Source organism: Dendropsophus ebraccatus, chromosome 14 (assembly GCF_027789765.1).
Source record: "Dendropsophus ebraccatus isolate aDenEbr1 chromosome 14, aDenEbr1.pat, whole genome shotgun sequence".
Classification (NCBI taxonomy): Eukaryota; Metazoa; Chordata; class Amphibia; order Anura; family Hylidae; genus Dendropsophus; species Dendropsophus ebraccatus.
This window is the reverse complement of record NC_091467.1, coordinates 28,676,618-28,695,885: the sequence shown is the minus strand read 5'-3', so window position 1 is coordinate 28,695,885 and position 19,268 is coordinate 28,676,618. Positions and strand designations below refer to the sequence as shown.

The window sequence follows — 19,268 nt, the reverse complement described above, 5'->3', positions numbered from 1 at the left end:
AGATTCAAAACCCAATGTCACACAATCAAAACAGCTCCAGAATATCTGAGAGCACCATCCATACAGCTCCAGAATACCCCAAGAGCACCATTAATACAGCTCTAGAATATCTGCCAAAACCATCCATGCAGCTCCAGAATGCACACACACACAAAAAAAAACAACACCATCATCCATACAGCTCTAGAATACACATTACCATCTATATGGCTCAAACGTACCTGAGAACACCATCCATGCAGCTCCAGAATACCCCGATAACACCATCAATACAGCTCCAGAAGTCTTCATAACACAACACAGCTCTAGCATACCTGAAAACACCATCATTACAGATCCAAAACAACTGGTTACACAATCAATATAGCTTCAGAATATACAGCTCTAGAATACCTGGCAACACTATCACTACAGATCCAGAATACCAGGTCACGCAATCAATACAGCTTCAGGAATACGTGACATCAACATCCATACAGCTCCAGAATACCCCAATAACACCATCCATACAGCTCCAGAATATCTGACAACACCATTCATACAGCTCCAGAATACTTAATAACACCATTAATACAGCCCCAAAATTCTTCATAACACAATACAGCTCTAGAATACCTGGCAACACCATCCGTACAGATCCAGAATACCCCGGTGTCACACAATGAATTCAGCTCTGGAATACATGACAACACCATCCACGCAGCTTCAGAATACTTGTTAAAGGGGTATTCCCCCCCCAAAATTTTTTTTGCATTAATACATTGCCCACCCCTAGCTTTCCATCTTTCCAATATAAAGTTATCATGGATTCTGTACAGTTTTGCTGTTATCTAGAGGCATTCACCCCCACCGATTGCATAGAATCATCACATCTCAGTCCAACCCGACACGCTCCCTGCTCCTGGCCCACACCCTTCGAGACGGCATCACGTGTCCTCCCTCTTTTCAATGGACTGGCTTTTAACACTGAAGAGAGGGAGGACACTAACAGCTGCTAAACAGCGTCTCCCGACTCCCTCCCCCCAGGTCACCTTTGTGTCCCCCCACCTCTGAGCTCACCTGTGGTCCCCACAATCAATCCCGGTGATCGGTGCAGAATCAGTGGGGGCAACCGCTCATCACCCCCCCAGGAATCAACAAGCAGCGGCTGCCCTCTAAACACCCTCCTCCGGTGCGAGCACTGTGTTCCCCCTCCGGCGCTCACCCCCCGCGCTGTGCCGCACACACAACCCCGGTGCTCACCCACCGTCCAACGCCGCACCCCCCCCCCCCCGTTCTAACCGGCATCCCCAATGGCGCTCACCCCCTCACTGTACTCCCCCTCCGGTGTTCCCCCCACTCCCTCACCCCACACAGGTCCGCATCCAACCCCCCCCCCCCCCCCCAAATAATCCCCTGTCTCATCTCATCTTGCTCAACTCTTAGTGAGGTAGCAGAGTTGAGGTAGCTATTTCACTGCCTCAGCTCTGCTGTTTCACAGCTTCAGCTCTACTGCCCATCTACCTAACCTCTGCTATATCTTGTGGATATCAGCTCTGCTACATCATGGACCAATCAGGCATAAGCATTGCATGATGGGAGATGTAGTTTTCTGGCTGGCGCCATGTTGGATATAGTTCGGCTTTTAGAAAAACTTGTAACTATGGAACGACAGCAGCTAGAAAGACGGGAGATGGCTCAAAATACTCAGGAGGACTTGGTGAGTAAGACCAGTTAGGTTTGGGAGCATTTTATTTTTTTTGCTCTTGGGGGAATACCCCTTTAATACAATACAGCTCTCGAATACCTGATAAAACCATGAATACAGCTCCAGAGCACCTGACAACACTATTAATATTGATCCAGCTTAACATAAACCATCAAAACAGTTCCAAAATATTTGACAATGCTTTCCATACAGCTCTAGTCTAGAGTACTCGACAACACCATCCATGCAGCTCCTGAATACCTAATAGCACCATTCACACAGCTCCAGACTACCTGACCACAACATCCATTCAGCTCCTGAATACCTGACGGCACATCCACAGGGCTCCACAGTACCTGACAAAACCATCCAAACAGGTCCAGAGTATGTGTCAACACCATCAATACAGACCCAGAGTACCTGGCAACATCATCAACACTGCACCATCTATACAGCTCCAGAATACCTAATAACACCATCTATACAGCTCCAGAATACCTAATAACACCATCTATACAGCTCCAGAATACCTGACAGCACCATTCACACAGCTTCAGGATAACTACCAATATGATCCATACAGCTTTACAATACCTGACAAAACCATCATACATCTCCACAACGTCATCATCATCTGTACCACTCCAGAACACCTGACAGCACCCCCCGTACAGCTCCAGAATACCTGACAGCACCACTAGTACAGCTCAAGAATACCTGACAGCACCACCAGTACAGCTCCACAATACCTGACGGCACCATCCATACTGCTCCACAATACCGGACAGCACCAAATGTACAGCTCCAGAATAACTAAAAACACCATCCTTACAGCTCCAGGATACCTGACAGTCTCATGCATACAGCTCAAGAACAACTACATCATCCATACAGCTTTACAATACCTGACAAAACCATCAGTCCAATTCCAGAGCCTGTGTCAACACTATCAATAACAGCTCCAGAGTACTTCACAACTCTATCCCTACAGCCCAGATTAACTACCATCATCACCCATACAGTTCAACAATACCTGACAACCCCATCTGTACAGCTCCAGAACAACTAACAACACTATCCATACAGCTCCAGAATACCAGACATCACCTACCACACAGTTCGAGAATAACTACCAACATCAACCATACAGCTCCAGAATACCTGTCAGCACCATCCATACAGCTCCACAATACCCGACAGCACCATCCATACAGCTCCACAATATCTGACAGCATCATCCATACAGCTCCAGAATACATGACAGCACCATCCATACACCTCCAGAATACCTGACAGCACCAGTCATACAGCTCCAGAATACCTGACAGCGCCATCCATACAGCTCCACAATACCTGACAGCACCATCCATACAGCTCCAGAATACATGACAGCACCATCCATACAGCTCCAGAATACATGACAGCACCAGCCATACAGCTCCAGAATATCTGCCAACGCCATCCATACAGCTCCAGAATAACAAATAACATCATCCATACAGCTCCACAATACCCGACAGCGCCATCCATACAGCTCCAGAATACATGACAGCACATCGATACAGCTCCACAATACCTGACAGCGCCATCCATACAGCTCCAGAATACATGACAGCACATCGATACAGCTCCAGAATACCTGACAACATCATCCATACAGCTCCAGAATAACTAATAATGACATCATCCATACAGCTCCAGAATAACTAATAACATCATCCATACTGCTCCAGAATAACAAATAATGACATCATCCATACAGCTCCAGATGTAAAAGGAATTATCTAGAAAGCTATGGTAACTCTACAGATTCCATTCCCATAATGTACAGGTCATTATATCATTACATATATGTTTATATATTATATAACAGACATCTAATACACTGTAAGGCTATGCTCACAAGAGCAGGAATAAATCGGACATCCATAAGATATATCTATGTGGATCCACACAAGGATGGTCCCCATTGTCATTCACAGGGACTAATCTGTTTTCTCACATAGAAACCACAGAGATCAGGAGCATGTTACTCATTTATACTGCAGATTTCTTCTACCATGCAACCAAAAGTACATGGGGGTCATTTTTAGAGCATGTGAACAGGGCCTAGAAAACATTCACAAGCAAAGGATGCAGACCTACATGCTAAAATCTGCACTAAAATCCACATCATATCCAACACATGTGAACAGGGCCTAACACGCCATGTATCTGTAGTCACTGGGGACAAGCAGGAAGGTCTCCATTCACAGACAGCAACCAGGCATATTAAAAATAGTGAATGACTGAAACAAAGCGGATATCAAATACTTAGTTCACAATTAGGCTCTGTTCACACACGGTACAGTAAATGTCAAACAACGGCCGTTTTTGCATTACAAATTGCATTGATTTCAATGCACAATGGCCGGAAATAATTGACATGTCAATTATTTCCACAGCCGCACCAAACAACGGCCGTTATTCAATACACTGTGTAAACAATGGCCGCTGCTTGCATTGACTTCAATGCAACATATTTCTCTATGACCAGAACGGCCCTTGTTTTAATTGCAAACAATGGCCGTTCTTGTCATAAAAAATACATTGAGTAAACATAGCCTTAGACTATGTTCACATTATATATAAACAACGGCCGCTGTCTGACATGGTCCTGCGGCCCATATTACAATATCGGCCACAGGAACATGAATGATTTTATTTGGATTGGCTCCTTTGGATGTGCCTGCAATCCAATTGACCATTGAAGTCCATGCAATGTGTAGCCGTCAAAATGGCCATACATTGTGTGAACAGAGCAGGCACAACGGCCATTGTACCTGCATTAGTGGCCGCAGTGAACAACGGCCGTTGTTCAATACATTGTGTGAACAGAGGGGGAACAATGGCCATTGTTCCTGCATTAGCGGCCACAAATTATTGACAAGTTGATAAGCCGTTGTTTAATACAGTGTGTGAACAACGGCCGTTCTTCCCATAGAGTTTAATGCAGTGCCTTATTTTAAGGCAGGAACAGCCATTGTTTTAATCGCCAACTACGGCAGTTCTTATCTTAAAAAACACACTTGGGGAGATTTATCAAACATGGCGTAAAGTGAAACTGGCTCAGTTGCCCCTAGCAACCAATCAGATTCCACCTTTCATCCCTCACAGACTCTTTGGAAAATGAAAGGTGGAATCTGATTGGTTGCTAGGGGCAACTGAGCCAGTTTCACTTTACGCCATGTTTGATAAATCTCCCCCACTGTGTGAACACAGCCTAAGGCTGTGTTCCAAAGTTTGTATCTGGTTCGATCCATCAGATTCCTGTTTCTCTTGATGGACAGATTGATGGCTCGCCATCTGTTTTGATCCATTAAAAAATGGCTGTGTCCCTAATCCCCCAGGAATGTCAGCTTTGAGTAACAGAACCTACTACATTATTGTGAAACCTATAAACAGGCACAAACTAGGAATAACAGATCCGTCAACAGCAGCTCATTGATGATTCTTATATACAATCATGAAATGTTTTCTACACTGCAGATAATCAAATCGCTGATCTACTCAGTTTTGATTAACATTGGCTGCGAACACTGGTCTATTCCCTTTATTAGGAAGCTATCAGCAAGCTGGTTAGTGGCTGTTGATGGATCTTACATAAGCTTTACTTAGTACCTTGAGTGCCCTAACCACACTATGTATCCATCATACATAGGCTATACTTATATAGTGGTGTGAGAAGAGCCTATGAACCAATCCGACTCTAAACCCCATCAACAGCAGCTTACTGATGGTTTCCATCTACAACCAGCATAAAAACCAATGACAATACATCACAATGTACATTAACACAAACATAACTATTATCTGGAAATCCGCAGAAATAATCCCCATCATCCCTACTCCGATTCCTGGAAAGAACTGCAGATATCTTCTCCCAAAAATAACCCGACAAGTGCTGAACCCTATAAATCCCCTTTTATATTAGGATTAGCGAAAGAACAAAACACTCACATCCGCGTCACCAAAGTGGCATTAACCCCTCCGATGCCCACCTTACCCCATATGTAACTTCTTTAACCCTATCCTTCCCAGCTCTTTGCTACAGACACTAAATCCAGGGCTAATCGTCCGGAATCAGACAGGATAACAAGCAAGGTTGTGATCTATGGGTCTGCGAATCCATCATGATCTTACCTGTCATTGCTCCCAAAAATGGGGACTATTCCCTGTTTAGAGATAGTGGGCGGAGTCACGCATCTATGAATGGTATATAGCGACTGTTTTAGGCTTCCTCAATGAAAAATATAGAAACCATAGGGGGGCTAGGACGAATGCGACCACAATGCCTTATGCTGACAGATACAGTATTAAATATAGGACAGTCTTCCTCAACCTGTGGCTCTCCAGCTGTTGAAAAACTACAACTCCTATCATGGTCTGACACAGAAGAACAGGGGTAGGGAACCTTGGCTCTCCAGCTGTTGCAAAACTACAACTCCCACCATGCCTGGATAGCCAAAGCTTTAGCTTTGGATGTCCAGGCATAATGGGAGTTGTAGTTTTTAAACAGCTCGGGAGCCAAGGTTCCCTACCCCTGCCGTAGAAGCAGTGTTTAACAAACGGCAGCTCTCTAGATGTTGGAAAACTACAACTCTCATCATGCCCTGACATCACAGAATCAGTGTTCTGCCACCTGTGTCCCTCCAGCTTTAGAAAAACTACAATACCTATCATGATCTAACACGTTTTCCAAACCGAAGCTCTCCAGCTGTTCCATAGCTACAACCCCCATTGTGGTCTGAGATCACAGAATACAGGCTCTGCCACCTGTCTCACTCCAGTTGTAGAAAAACTACAACACCCATCATGATCTGACATCATGAATTCAGCGTGTCCCAAACTGAAGCTCTCCAGCTGTTGCAAAGCTACAACCCCCATCGTGGTCTGACATCACAGAATAAGGGTTATGGGACCTGTAGCTTTTTCAGCTACTATAAAACTACAACTCCCATCATGCCATGTAACCACAGAAGAATTGTTCCGCAACCTGCGGCTCTCTAGATTTTACATGACTACAACACCCATCATGCCCCTGACATCATTGGTGTGGCTGCCAATGGGCCGCGAGTGCATCTTTACCTTACGTTATCCCTTCCAATAACGGGAAGCGTTCCCTATTTAGGGATAGTGGGCGGAGTCATGCAAATCATTCATTTTTTTGTGCCATCTATGAATATGAGTTGCTGGGGTATAGCAGGTGATCTCAATGAAAAATATGGAAATGCTGATAGATATTGGTGGTAGGACAATCTGTGGCCGCCCAACTGCTGCAAAACTACAACTCCAAGCGGCTGTCCGGGCATGCTGGGAGTTGTAGTTTTGCAGCAGCTGGAAAGCCACAGGTTGCAAGAACACCGCCATAGGGCATTCGCTTTCAGCAAACCAACCAAATGCTAATAGGAGCAAAAGCCTACAGGACTGATAAGTGGTTTAAAGGGGATGAAGAAATGTAGGGGGTCCTTGACTGGGACCCCCTATATTGACCAAAGATTAAATGGACGGACCTCAGGCGTCCATTGATATCAACATTAATTCTGCTTCTGGAGGTGTTACCGTTCAATTTTCAGGGTCCCAGAGAAGGCGCCTCAATATATGTGGTCCCTATAGCGGAGCGTTACCTGATCCTCAGGGATCAGCACTGATACAACCAGCCAAGAATAACAAATCATAGTAACAATATTAATACCAAGAAGAAACAATGTTACAACATGATGATGATGATGATGATGGGAACAGATCTCTCTATAACAGGTGTCACCAACCTGCGCTCTCTCCCAGCACTGAGGTGAGGTGATGTCTCAGGCAGCAGCTGGCAGTCTCTCTCAATGGCTCGGCGTCTTTCTCATTCAGTGGGATGTCTCTAGGCTGGACAGCTGCTCCGGTATCACTCAGAGAGGATGGCTGTCTCTCCTGTCTCCTCTGCTGTCTCCTTAGAGGGAGTGTCCATAGTCACCTTCCATCAGGCTGTCATGTAGCCTGGCAGCAGCTCCCCACTCTCAGACTGCCTCCTCTTCCATCCTCATCCTCATTGCCCACTCACTTACTCGCCGTCTCTCTCTTTTTCTCCGGCTGTCTCTTTCTCTCTCTCCCTTCCCCTTCTTTGCAGTCTCTCCACCAACAACAACATTCAGTGACGTCACCCCCCAGTCACGTGACTCGATGGGCCTAAAAATAGATTCTGTCAGTGAGCGGGTGTGGCTTGCAAATGAAGGGGCGTGGCCAAATGAATAAAAAGCCTTCATCCCTTTAAAGGGGCCGCTACATGTAAAAATCTGCTACCCTCGTGTAGTATGCCCTGTGTGATCTCCTTTTATGTTAAAATCTTGCAGTATTTTGTGATGTGATTATAATTATTGCTTTACTAGTGTTTGCTTTATTTATTTATTTTTTTATAATAAATTATTTTGGGTTAAAGAATATACTGAAACTGCAAGCCGTATACTTGTGATCCCCAACCGGTGGGTATCCAGCAGTTGCAAAACTACAACTTCCATCATGCTCCTGTGATGTCAGCACAGGCTGGCAGTTGGAGTTCTAAAACAAATGGAGAGACTGAGGTTGCAGAGCATTGGGTTTGTCAGGTCAGTGCCTGATGGGAGTCGTAGTTCTGCAAGTTCTTCGACGTAAGGGCATGACGGAAGTTACCAGGCTGAGATGGGTGTTGTAGTGATGCAACAGCTGGAAGGCCACAGGTTGAAGAACAGGAATGCTGCGCTGTCAAGGCATGATGGGAGTTGTAGTTTTGCCACAGATGGAGGATCATAGGCTTTGTGATAATGATTATGTGATGCCAGGGCATGATGGGAGTTGTAGTTTTGCCGCAAATTGAGGATCACAGGCTTTGTGATAAAGATTATGTGATGCCAGGGCATGATGGGAGTTGTAGATTTGCCACAGCCGGAGAGCCACAGATTAAGGAAGATGTATGGTAAACCAGGATAGGAATTGTAGTAATGCAAGAGGTGGAGTAATGACACACATGATGGGAGTTGGAGGCTTGCAACAGATGGAGGGCAGCAGCTTAGGGAACCATGACCTGCAGCAACCCTCTCCTTTCTGTAAGATCCATGACCTATGCCCGCATAGTAGGAGGTTACAGGGGGCCATAAACAGCTGCGGATGAGCTTGTAGACGTAATGGTAGTTTCGCTTTGAGGGTGAAAAAACAGGTACCCAGACCCTATATGGTGACACATAATCCTAATATCAGGTACCCATATCCTATATGGTAACACTGGATCCTAATACCAGGTACCCATATCCTATATGGTGACACAGAATCCTAATATCAGGTACCCATATCCTATATGGTAACACTGGATCCTAATACCAGGTACCCATACCCTATATGGTGACACATAATCCTAATATCAGGTACCCATATCCTATATGGTAACACTGGATCCTAATACCAGGTACCCATACCCTATATGGTGACACATAATCCTAATATCAGGTACCCATATCCTATATGGTAACACTGGATCCTAATACCAGGTACCCATATCCTATATGGTGACACAGAATCCTAAGGCTAGGTACCCAGACCCTATATGATGACACATAATCCTAAAATCAGGTACCCATATCCTATATGGTAACACTGGATCCTAATACCAGGTACCCATATCCTATATGGTGACACAGAATCCTAAGGCTAGGTACCCAGACCCTATATGGTTACACAGAATCCTAAGGCTAGGTACCCAGACCCTATATGGTTACACAGAATCCTAAGGCTAGGTACCCAGACCCTATATGGTTACTTAGAATCCTAAGGCTAGGTACCCAGACCCTATATGGTTACTTAGAATCCTAAGGCTAGGTACCCAGACCCTATATGGTTATACAGAATCCTAAGATCAGGTATCCAGACCCTATATGGTTACTTAGAATCCTAAGGCTAGGTACCCAGACCCTATATGATGACACATAATCCTAAAATCAGGTACCCATATCCTATATGGTTACACAGAATCCTAAGGCTAGGTACCCAGACCCTATATGGTTACTTAGAATCCTAAGGCTAGGTACCCAGACCCTATATGGTTATACAGAATCCTAAGATCAGGTATCCAGACCCTATATGGTTACTTAGAATCCTAAGGCTAGGTACCCAGACCCTATATGGTTACTTAGAATCCTAAGATCAGGTATCCAGACCCTATATGGTTACTTAGAATCCTAAGGCTAGGTACCCAGACCCTATATGGTTACACAGAATCCTAAGGCTAGGTACCCAGACCCTATATGGTTACACAGAATCCTAAGGCTAGGTACCCAGACCCTATATGGTTACTTAGAATCCTAAGGCTAGGTACCCAGACCCTATATGGTTACTTAGAATCCTAAGGCTAGGTACCCAGACCCTATATGGTTACACAGAATCCTAAGGCTAGGTACCCAGACCCTATATGGTTATACAGAATCCTAAGATCAGGTACCCAGACCCTATATGGTTACTTAGAATCCTAAGACTAGGTACCCAGACCCTATATGGTTACACAGAATCCTAAGGCTAGGTACCCAGACCCTATATGGTTACACAGAATCCTAAGGCTAGGTACCCAGACCCTATATGTTGGCATAGAATCCTTAGACCAGGTACCCAGACTCTATATGGCGACACAGAATCCCTACAGGTTCACATTATGGATGTACAGGCAGTCTCAGATCCACTGTGTGGTCACCGTTGTCCATATAACACATACCCTTTGACAGCCACTATTGAAAACCTCAGTGATCTGTTGCAAAAAGTTTCCCTGCAGCGCCACCCCAGGAGGAATTAAGTATTACACAGTGTCCATTCACCCAGTCTGTATACTGTAGGACAAGATAAGTAGAGGACATTCCTCTATTAACCAGCATTCATTCATAGGGTATATGAAAATACATTTTATTCTGGACGAGCCTGTGAGTATTTAAAGGATTTCCACTATGTCCGCCCTAAAGTAAGTGAAAAGAGTGGTGGCCAAGCATGAAGAGGAGCAAATGATTAGTGGGGGTCCAAGAAGTCAGACCATTACAGTGCAGATTACATTCAAGACACCCCCTTTGAGTGGTATTAAATCAAATGGATTTCACTATTATAACATTTTCCTTACAGTGGGACCAAGAGAGCTTTTTAGGACAGGGGGGGGGGGTACCCCAGAAGCTGCCTGACTGAAGGATGATAACTGTAGGCAGGTCAAACATCCTTAAAGGGGTTATCCTGTGCTACAAAAACAAGGCCAACTTTTCCCCCTCTCTTGTCTCCAGGTCAGGTGTGGTTTGCAATTAAGCTCCATTTACAATGGAACTGAGTTTGAAACCCAACCCAATCTGGAGACAAGAGAGGGGGAAAAGTGGCCATGTTTTTGTAGCGCTGGATAACCCTTTTAATGCCAATGCAGAGGTGGGCACTAAGAGTTGGGCAGAGCCACAAGCTGGCAAGCCTTTATCTACAGTAAACTCACCCTTCTGTAACAGTCTGTTGTCACCCTCCAGGTGTTGGTCTTTGGGAATTTTGGAGCGTGAGGGTCTCCACAAGTGCATGACCCACCCCTACTTTCAAGGCACCATTTAAAGGGGACCTTCTAATTGGAATATTGAACATGTGATTTGTGGTGCCTATGACAACAATTTACATTCCCCATAACCATGACGATGACTAGGATTTGTGCTACCCATGTCCTCAGTTTGCTTTGCTGATGACAAAGGGTTATGGTGTGTTTACACAGGCAGATTTATCTGACCAATTTTGGAAGCCAAAGTCAGGAATGAACTTGAAAAGACAGGGAATCTCAGTCTTTCCTTTATGACCTGCACCCTGTTTATAATCTGTTCCTGGCTTTGGCTTCAGAAATCTGTCAGATAAATCTCTCTGTGTAAACGCACTATTACGTTGCTCATGACCACAATTTGATGACAGGCGTTCCCCTGCAATTGCCTTCAGCCGCTCTACCTACAATACAGTCAGATCCCCTTTAAATCTCCTGAATACAGTCATTCACAAGCCGCCATCAAAAGCAAATCTTGTGCCAATGTATTCTTTTATACAATACAAGAATCTATAGTATAAAACCACATCCGAACATATAAAGAAAACCTTGATTTTTTTTTTTTTTTAATAGATTTTTTTTTTTCTCTTTCCTTTTATACTATTTTCACTCACACTCTTGTCTATCCCACCGCAGAAGGTTCTGGGAACTTGCTGAGTCCGAGAGCTGGTTACCATGGCAACCAGAACAGTATTTTTCTCTCTCTCATGAAACGCCCAGTCCTGCTGGAAAAGGAGGGAATGTGAGAAAGAAGGAGAGCGGAGGGGTTGAGCCTCCAAGGGGGAGATCTCACTGAATAGAGTCGCTGCCAACTTGAAATCCTTTTTTTTTTTTTTACAACCTAATCCGTGCCGCGTGGTGAGGCGGCAGATCCCAGCAGGCAGCGCCGTATGGTATCATAGGATGTGTTAGTGCGACAAGGGGGCTTTATTTATCCTCTGATAAGATGCCACATATGCCGTGGGCTGTGATGCTGGCACATCTCATCGTGGCACCAAGCTAACGTAGTCTATACTATAGTGCAGTGCAGGGGCGTAGCTAATGTTTCCTGGGCCCTGGTGCGAGAGGTCAACTTGGGCCCTCCCCCTTTCACGACCAAGTGATGCTACTGGTAGGTGTATGTGTGTGTATGTATATATATATATATATATATATATATATATATATATACACTCCAAGACAGATATTACCAATAACACCAGCATATAGGAAGTGAAAATATTATCACCATATATATTACCGCCATACTGTTACTGTATACTGAGACCAATATTGCCAATAATACAAGTATACAAGGGGCAAATATTAACGCCACACCACAACCACTACCATCACCACCACATTGTTACTGACCAAAACCAGTATACTGAGACCAATAAAACACAGTATCGGATAACAAGTAACAAATATTACCACCACATACTGACTAACACCGCCACATACCGACTAACACCGCCACATACCGACTAACACCGCCACATACCGACTAACACCACCTCTGCTACTGAATAAGATCCACTGTACACAGATCACTATCACCTCATCCAGGCAAATAGAGGTGGAAGCAGCTCCACACAGGTTGTATACACCATATAAATTACAGCGCAGATATATCAGGTGACTCACAGGGGACGTCTTCTCTGATCGGAGTTCTTTCCTTTTCATCTTCTTCTCCATCTGTCCTGGGCCGTTATGAGCACTTCTCCGAGCCACGAATCCACAGAATCTGCCAGACAGACATATTAGTCTCCTCACACTGACACTATCCTCATCTCTATACAAGCTGCACATCTGTACTGTCCCCTTTACACCCTCATTTGGTGGGTAGCCCTGACTCTATGTGACCCCCTTATAGTATATATAGATGGCCCCCACTGCATGTTGCACCCCCCTTCCCTTATAGATGACCCCCTCTACCCCCATTATAGATGCCCCCTCTCCCCCCCCATTATAGATCCCCCCCTCCCCTTATAGATGACCCCCTCCCCTTATAGATGACCCCTCTACCCCCCCCCTTGAAGATGGCCCCCTCTTCTCCCCCCCTTATAGATACCCCCTCCCCTTATAGATGGCCCCCTCTCCCCCCCTTGAAGATGGCCCCCTCTTCTCCCCCCCTTATAGATACCCCCTCCCCTTATAGATGGCCCCCTCTCCCCCCCCTTGAAGATGGCCCCTCTTCTCCCCCCATTATAGATGCCCCCCCTTCTCTTCCCCCCATTATAGATCCCTTTCCTCTATGCTAAGCAGTATTTAAAAACAAACAAACACACAAACTCACCTGAAAACCCGCTCCCCCGGCGATCCTCTTCTTCAGGTGCTGTCCCCGGCTGATGCGCGGCTGCCGGGGGTGTCCCGTCCTATCCCCGGCAGCGCGGCGCATCAGTGAGCTCCCTGTACGCCGGGGCTGGGACTTCTGACACAGGAAGCGTCTCTGACGTGCGCTTCCTGTGCCGGAAGTCAGGGCCCCAGGCAGCTCACTGATGCGCCGCGCTGCCGGGGATAGGACGGGACACCCCCGGCAGCCACACATCAGCCGGGGGCCCGGACGAGCCCGCTCTTGTGACCGCAAGCAAATCAATGCTTGCGGTCACAAGAGTAATTTAAGGGGGGAGCAGTGCAGTGGCAAGGGGGGGCCCTCGCGGGCCCCCCCTCGTAGCGGCCCGGGTCGCAGCGGCGACCGCTGCGACCCTGGTAGCTACGCCACTGGTGCAGTGTGATGGCAGTGTAATGGCCGCCATTATGTCAGAACCTGAGCCCCAAGGTTGGCCAGTGTGTCAATGAGGTTATATTTAAGCGTTTTACTAGGGGGTATCCTCCATTGAGACAGCCCCTACAGTAGTGATCCCCCATCATCATCATCATCATCGTCCTAGCTAGTGCAAATTTACAACAACCACGATACCTGACAGCTATGGGAGTTGTAGTTGTGCAATAGCCACAGGTTGGAAAACACTGATTCTGGGTTGTCAAAACGTCAGGGTAGGATGAGAGTTGTAGTTTTGCAACAGTTGGAAAGCAAAATGTTGGAGAACAGCATTTCTGTGTCGTCAGAATTTTGGAGCACGATGGGAGCTGTAGTTTTGCAACAGCTGGAGAGCCGCAGATTGGAGATCACTGATTATGTATTATCAAGCTATGATGGGAATTATGACTTTGCAACAGCTGGAGAGCCACTGTTAGAGAACAGTGAAAACACAAAGCATGATGGGAGTTGTAGTTTTAGAACATCTGGAGGGCAACAGGTCGGGCACGTGGATTCTGTGTTGTCAGGCTGTCAAGGCATGGTGGGGGTTGTAGTTTTGTAACAAAGATAAGTTAGTGAAAACTGATTGTGTTTTCAGGCTGTCAGAGCATGATGGGAGTTGAAATTTTGCAACAGTCGAGAAGACAGAGGTTGCAGAACACTAATTTTAGTTTGTCAGGCTGGCAGAGCATGATGTGAGTTGTAGTTATGCAACAGCTGAAAAGCCACAAGTTAATAACACTGATTTTGTGTAGTCAGGCTTTCATGACATGTTGGGAGTTGTAGTTTTGCAGCAGCTGGAAAGCCACTGTTAGAGAACACTGAACATTCAGACTGTCAAGGTATAATGGGAGTTGTAGTTTTGCAACATCTGGAAACCCACTGCTCTTCAGCAATCCCCTAATTTCCTGGGGACCCCGCAGCCTCATAGGATCACTATCACTTCCGTTCTCCATTGGGAAATGTGTGTGATGGTGAGAAGAAGACATGTGAAGCTGCAGTCTGCGCACAGACACAATGGGCGGTGCATTACACATTCTCCTCATGTCCTGAGCAGAGGTCTTGACGCTAGTTTGGCGGTGACTCACGGCGCAGTCTGACTCATAGCACAGGGATCGGCTCTCACCCTGCATCTGGAGAGGGGGCTTATGATGGCATCTTATGTCAGACTATTAAATGCCATACAATCTACAGAGAACGCTGCCAGGAGAAAGGTCTGCATCCTCTATTATGCAAAAACCTTCATGTGAATGATGACAACATCACTCACGTTTTCCCCCAGCTGTTCAATACACAACCCCCCTCACTCCCTGTTTCCATAACTTCCGTCACTTTTATAACCACCTCTTCATTCAAATATATTGTTGGTGAAGAAACCCCTTTAAGTCTATCCTGATGATATACCATCACTTTCCTGGAATAGCAATAGGAAAAAAGAAAGGGGGTAATGTATCTCCTTAAGGAGACTTACAGGCCATTCATGCTCAACTGGGCATTTTGGGAAGAAGCATATGCCAGCAGCTCTCTGATGCCACCTTTGATACCATGGCAAAAGGGCTCCCTGCAGCCAGCCAGCACCCTGCTGTCACAAGAGGCAAGAACCCTGAAGGCTGTTGTCTGTAGATAGGTCTGTAGATTGCACCTCATTTTCAGGATCAGTGGGAGACCAGGTTTTCCCGCACTGATCAGTTTATCCCCTATTCTTTGGATAGTGGATAACATGCCCAAATGAGAATAAACCTTCAAATCTCCCTTAAAGGGGTTGTTCATCAGTTTTTTTTTTCCTTTCAAATCAACTGGTGCCATAAAGTGCCAGAGATTTGTAATTTATTTCTATAAAAAAAAATCTCAATCTCTTCCAGTACTTATCAGCAGATTTAAGTCCTGCAGGAAGTGGTATTCTTTCCAGTCTGGAGAGCAGTAAAGGTTTCTTATGTAGATTTGCTACTGCTCTGGACAGTTACAAATTTCTGGCACCAGTTTATTTGAATTTTGGGGAAACAACCACTTTAAAGTCCTAAAGCTTCTTAAAGGAGAAGTCCAGGGAAAATTTTTATTAAAATAGTGTATTGCCCCCCAAAAGTCATACAAATCCCCAATATACATGCATTACGGGAAATGCACATAAAGGGTGGCATTTATTAAGTCCGGCATTTTTTACGCCGGACTTATAAATGCCCCCGCAGCTCCGGCGCTACGGAGATTTATGTAGAGGCGGACTGCCTCTACATAAATCCTGTGCGCGCCGGTGCGCACCGCCGAAAACCTACGCCAGCTGAGGACTGGAGTAGGTTTTCGGCGTACATTTGGGCGGAACGGATGGTAAATCGCGCGGACTCTGAGTCCGCGCCCTCCATTCCGCCCACTACACGCCCCCTTTCCGCCCCCTGGCGTACTCGGCGGAAAGTGCCGATTTGCGACTATTATATTCGCAAATCGGCAATTTACGAATAAAAAAATACGCAAATCTGCACTTTCCGCCGAAAATCATCCGTTCGCCGGATGATACATGTGGCCCAAAGTGTTTTTTTCCCTGCGCATCAAAGCTTCACTTCCTGGATAAAATGGTGATGTCACGACCCGACTCCCAGAGCTGTGTGGGCTGTGGCTGCTGGAGAGGATGATGGCAGAGGGATGCTGGAGTCCCTCCAGTGCCGGGGGACACTGAAGGACACAGGGCACTGGAGGGACACTGAGCATCCCCCTGCCATCATCCTCTCCAGCAGCCACAGCCCGCACAGCTCTGGGAGTCAGAGGGTGACATCACCATTTTATCCAGGAAGTGACATCACCACTTTATCCAGGAAGTGAAGCCTTGATGCAGTAGTAAGTGCAGGGAAAAAGCACTTTATAAGCATTTCCCATAATAAGTGTATATTGGGGATTTGTATAACTTTAGGGGGGCAATACAATATTTTAATAAAAAAATTTCCCCGGACTTCTCCTTTAATGGAGTCAAACACTGACTTGCAAGAAAAGCTACCCCTAAAGGGTGTTGTTCAGATCATTATTACTATAAAATAACTTTCACTTGTCAGAGACACATGCCAAAAGTTTTGATCAGTTGGGGTTTGAGCTTTCAGATACCCACTAATCTCTAGATTTAGCTGGGAGAAGCACACAGCTAAGCGCTTCTCCTTCTGGCTTCCATCTTTGTCTCGCTCCACTTTTAATAGAGCTTGTTGGGTGCAGAGAGACAGAGATAACAGAAAGAAGAAGTGCTGAGCGTTTCTCCCAGCTATATCTAGATTGTTGGGGGTCTGAACACTCAAGACTCCGACAGAGCAAATCTTTTCACACGACTCTGTGACACGCTAATTGTTGTAGATAAGAATATTTTTTAAGATTTTTAAGATCTCTGTTTGCTGTCAGGGAACACTCATCATATCCGGAGCTTAAAAATCTGTATAAATTTAAAGGTTTGCAGATCCACGTCCAGACTACCTGCATGGTTTCTTTGCTGAATCGATGTCAGTTCTTCTTTGTCTGCTCTTCAGATCCTTAGATCCTTGTTGACCTTAGTTCAGTGCAGATAACCCGCCAGTGGTCCAGGTGGTCTCTGTATAGCCTAGAACCTGAGATATTCTATAATAAGTACAGCCATTGTTTCCCATGCGTGTTACATCTGTTCATGAGTCGTATTATAACTGTCCCACAAAGAGATTATCCTCACGCACTGTAACCATACAGGCAGGTTAATGCTACCACTAATCCTACTAATCCACGAAGCCTGCGCTACGAATTCTAGGAAAAAAAAGCATTCTGGACATCCAGAGATGAAAAAAATAACTAGATCATCCTAGAAAAATCAGGGCAGGAGTGTTTTATGGATCCAAAATAAATGTCTATGGGTGGAATAGCCCTTTAAAGTTGGATGCTTCTGCATCTAAATGGCTAATATGTCATTGGTACTGAAGTTTCTTAGGGTCCATTTACACAGAAAGATTATCTGACAGATTATCTGCCAAAGATTTAAAGCCAAAGCCAGGAATGGATTTGAAAAGAGGAGAAATCTCAGGCTTTCCTTTATGACCCGATCTCTGTTTATAGTCTGTTCCTGGCTGTGGCTTCAAATCTTTGGCAGATAATCTGTCAGATAATATTTCTATGTAAATGGACCCTTAGAAATGGAGATATGTGAAATAGGTTTTCACTAGAGATGAGTGCAACCTGGGCATGCTTGAGTCCGATCATTTGGCATTTGAATACCTATGGCTGAAGAAGTTGGATGCAGCACTTGCCATAGGCTGTAGCCATGTTTTCCCAGACTCTCTAGGGCTGCTTCCAACCAGTAATCGAATGCCGAACGATTGAATTTCTAGTTCTCACGTATTGTACTTCCTGTAATCCCAGCCTCGAAATGACTGATAACAGGGAACAATAGCTTACATGTACAGGCTTCTTTTGCTGAGGCTTTTGAACCAGCATCTGTGGGTTGTGGGTAGGCCATAAAGAGTACCTGTCACTAAAAATAACTTGTGACATATCATTAGAAAGTTATTTATCCCACCAGGTCTCACTGCTGACACCTGCTCTGATCAGGAGATACAGCCAGGAAAAGCCCACGGCATCCTGAACAGTCACTCCCCGGCCATATCTCCGATGCTGCTCTCTCTGAGACTACTCTCACAGTCACAGTAGACAGCACGGGAGTGGATTGCGCTGCTGCGCTCTCTCCCTGGCTATATTTCCTGATCAGATCAGGTGTCAGCAGTGAGACCTGGTGGAATCAATAACAATTGACATGTCTAATGAAATGTCAAAAGTGGTTTTCAGTGACAGGTATTCTGTAAGGGTATGTGCACACTGAGGAATTCTCGTGGATTCCGCCTCAAAATACGCCCATTTAAGGGAGCTTTACACGTACCAGATCCGCAGCGGATTTCACAATGAGAGTTTGCAGTGCGGATCCTGGTAGTGTGAAGCTGAATGGGTCACATACATGCAGCAGAATTTTCATGGCAATATGTATGAGACCCGGCCCCTTTAACCCCCGCATCCCGCCGCCCGCAGCCCCGTCCCGAAGCATATATTACCTGCTCTGCGCCGCGGCTGTGTAAAGCTCCCGGCTCCCTATCAGCCAATCAGTGCACGGCAGCACTGATTGGCTGATGAGGAGTGAGGGGAGTCGGGAGTTTCACACAGCCGTGGCGCCAAGAAGGTAATGTATGCTTCAGGCCAGGGCTGCGGGATGCGGGGGGTTAAAGATCCACAGTGGAATGAAAATTCCACTCGCAAACTCGCAGCGTGAA

At 45.7% G+C, this 19,268-nt stretch overlaps 1 protein-coding gene across 4 annotated transcripts in view; it reads right to left on the bottom strand.

Annotated features, from left to right (window-relative positions):
• The window catches only part of HDAC5 (histone deacetylase 5), a 74,138-nt gene that overhangs the window by 51,561 nt on the left and 3,309 nt on the right, over positions 1–19,268 (bottom strand). For 2 of the 4 annotated variants that reach the window (XM_069952538.1, XM_069952542.1), the window contains exon 1: positions 7,498–7,865. The exons of 1 other annotated variant lie outside the window; for it this stretch is intronic. The gene's annotated coding sequence lies outside the window, so the exon portion shown is untranslated. Of the gene's footprint in view, positions 1–7,497; positions 7,866–17,460; positions 17,592–19,268 lie in introns of those variants that run through there. One more of the 4 variants, XM_069952539.1, reaches the window with a different exon arrangement.